The sequence below is a fragment of the Cyprinodon variegatus genome, unplaced genomic scaffold (genome assembly GCF_000732505.1).
Source record: "Cyprinodon variegatus isolate N-32 unplaced genomic scaffold, C_variegatus-1.0 Scaffold166, whole genome shotgun sequence".
NCBI lineage: Eukaryota > Metazoa > Chordata > Actinopteri > Cyprinodontiformes > Cyprinodontidae > Cyprinodon > Cyprinodon variegatus.
In genome coordinates, this window is record NW_015150619.1 from 262,178 (window position 1) to 265,125 (window position 2,948).

Sequence of the window (2,948 nt, forward strand, 5' to 3'; positions counted from 1 at the left end):
AATCAACAGCTGTTGATTAGCTAGAAGTAAAGAAAGGTTGGAAAAAGCATTATGTATAGCTTTAAGTAACTAGGTTTCTTTTTGGTTATATAAGCTTTCAGTATGCAAACATTTCTCCCTTTTCCTACATGTGTAGCAGATGGGTGCCTGCCCTACCCTATATTTATGTATTAATGTACAGGATTTTTGCAATGCCTCAGAATCAGTTTTACTCTGTTGGAGCACATTGTATATAAAGGTTGCATTTAAAATCTTGAATTTAATTTAAGTTCCTCAATAACACTCAATTAAAAGTCACTACAATAAGCTCTGAGTCATTCATTACATTTTGATTTTTAGGTTGGAAAACTGTAAAACTTAACAAAATTCAATTAATGCAATTACATAAGGTACAATCATGACGGTAAATATTGTTAAAAACAGTAATTAAATAAAGTTTGAGTAAATCAGAAAATAACCAGTTGCAGCCTTGCTCACAATCATCTGTAATATTTATTGTTTATTAGGCTCTAGCTTTTGTTCTCATTAAGGAATAAAGAACATCCAGGCTTTTGATGCAGATATTGGACAAGTTCAAGTTTATCGTCTGCAATTTTTTTTTCTCTTACTTATTTCCAGATGGGCTCAATCACTATTTTTGAAGTTTAAGGAATGTTATTATTACAGTGTATCCTTATGAGTGCATGAGCTATTCTTGACACATGCCACATTTGTTAACCAGTAGGTATTTCAAAATGTAATGAAAACAGCTATTCTTGACACATGCCACATTTGTTAACCAGTAGGTATTTCAAAATGTAATGAAAACAGCGTGAGATGGTGTAAATGTGCTTAGCTAAAAGTGTGATTCACCTGTTATGGAAAATCCACTGACTACTAAAGTGACTCAGAAAAGTGTCCTAGGTATTTACAGCACAACTGTCTGAAACTTCTCTCTTTTGCATTAAATGTTTAAAAGTGTGTTACTCTTTCCTGTCAAAACAGAAATTACCTCCTTTTACTTGTCTTTGTTTAATCCGCTGTCGCTCCCTAAGGCGCCGGCATCTTTTTTTGAAAAACTGTCATACATCCATGTTATTTCTTCTATATAGCCAACAGCCGAAGCTTGAAAGAAAACCCCCGTTTCTCTCTATCTCTCTAACAGAGATACCATCCTTTCATTTCCGCCCCTTCAGATAAAAAGATGAGACGGGAACAAGGCGAAAGTGAGGCCTATTGCTGGGCAGCAGTGATTGAGTCCCTTCACTAAGCCAGCAAGAATCTCTGCAAATAACCTTCTCTGACGATAAGGAGCTAGTCATTTCCATAGACAAAAAAAAAAAAAGAATCCAAAACATTAGGGATCAGATTAGATTTCAGCGTGTGCCGGGCTTATCTCCATGCTGCTTCAGAGAAAATGAATCAGAAGGCAAACTCCTGCAGCCCATCTTTTAATAAAAACACACTATTAAAAAACATGTGGAGCAGATATGGAATAATTTTATTTCTGCAGCTATTGTTAGGAGTTCTCCATAGCTTATATTTGTTTTTTTGTGTTAAATTAACATAGAAAGAAAATACAACAATGTCATTTGTTTTGTACTCCATTGTTTAAAGGGATTTCTGTTTTGAAAGAAAATATCTTCTTTTGCTTGGAGGTTTATTGTTTTTTGTTTTTTTTATCTTAAAAAAAATAAAGACTCCAAATCGTCTTGCATGTTGTATGAAAGGAGAGGTTAACACCTTGAAAAGGATGGAATTGGCCTTGTAGCCTGCAACACATATACAGTTAAGGCATTACCACCTATTTCGTGGCATCTCTGGCTGCCTAGCTCAAGTGGTAAGTCACCCGTAACTCATATCCCAGCTTCGGGGAATGAGCTGCCAGTGTGGGTTCTTCAAGACCCTTCATGCTAATGCCTGCTTTGGGGAGTGGTTGGGACACTGCGCTTGGAATGGGTGACACCCTTAACCCTACACTGCGCTCTGGGTCAGGCACAATGGCAGTCCACCCACTGCTCCCCAAGAAGATGGGTTGAAGAGAGTTCAACCCATCTTCTTGAGAGTTCAATAAAATGAAGAAAAAAAAATAATAATACCTAAAGCCAATTCAAATATAGGTAAATACTACTCTATCCAAGAAGGTGGTTTTCTAGTGGGACAACAAAGTAGCTGATAATAACAGATAAAACGTGAACGGAGCATGAAATTTGAAAAAAGAAGTCATTGTAAATTTATATTGAATTCATTATAAATCTAGTTGTGAATAAAGCAACGGCAGACCTAACACCTCCTATTTATATTTTCAAAAATTAACATCAGCTCAAATTTTAATGAAGCCTAGGCGGAAGTTCAACTGACGTAACTGAATTACCAACCCTTATCTGCCTCCGACACAAAACAGTCAGCTTTGAACCACACCTCCACACAAAGCCCAATCAGCATCCAGAGTTCACCTTAGAAGGCCTCCAAATCCACAAGGGGTTGGTGGTAGTGGTTGCGTTATGTCTTCTCCACCATCATAGCTAAAGCTTCATCTGACTTTTCCGCGGTGCTTCTTCTACTTCGTCCGCATCAGAGTTTAATTCCTCCCATACTCTTACTGCATTCCATGTCTCATCTCAACCGGTCAGGTAGGAGACCACCATGTTGAGCCTGGTTCTGCCAGAGGCTTTTTTCCCAAAGTGGAGTTTTTCCTTTCCACTGTCACTGGACATCTAACTGGACATCTAACTTCCTAGGTCTTTGAGTGAAGCACGAGTATCAGACCAAACAGTCTACTGGATCTCACCAATACAGCTCAAGCACACCGTCTTGCCCATCAGCAGTCTATGGACTGAACCTACTAAATATATCTTCACTCCACCGCCAGTTTCAGGCTTTGATATTTGTTACTCGGAATACTCCAATGATATAACACTGTTCAGCATTGCAACGATTACAAAGAATTTTGCTTTATCCAGCCTAAC

General features: G+C 37.9%; 1 protein-coding gene across 2 annotated transcripts in view; it reads left to right on the forward strand.

Annotated features, from left to right (window-relative positions):
- LOC107086906 (glucosidase 2 subunit beta-like) overlaps nucleotides 1-2,948 on the forward strand; it is a 220,645-nt gene that overhangs the window by 82,588 nt on the left and 135,109 nt on the right. The gene's annotated exons all lie outside the window — the stretch shown is intronic.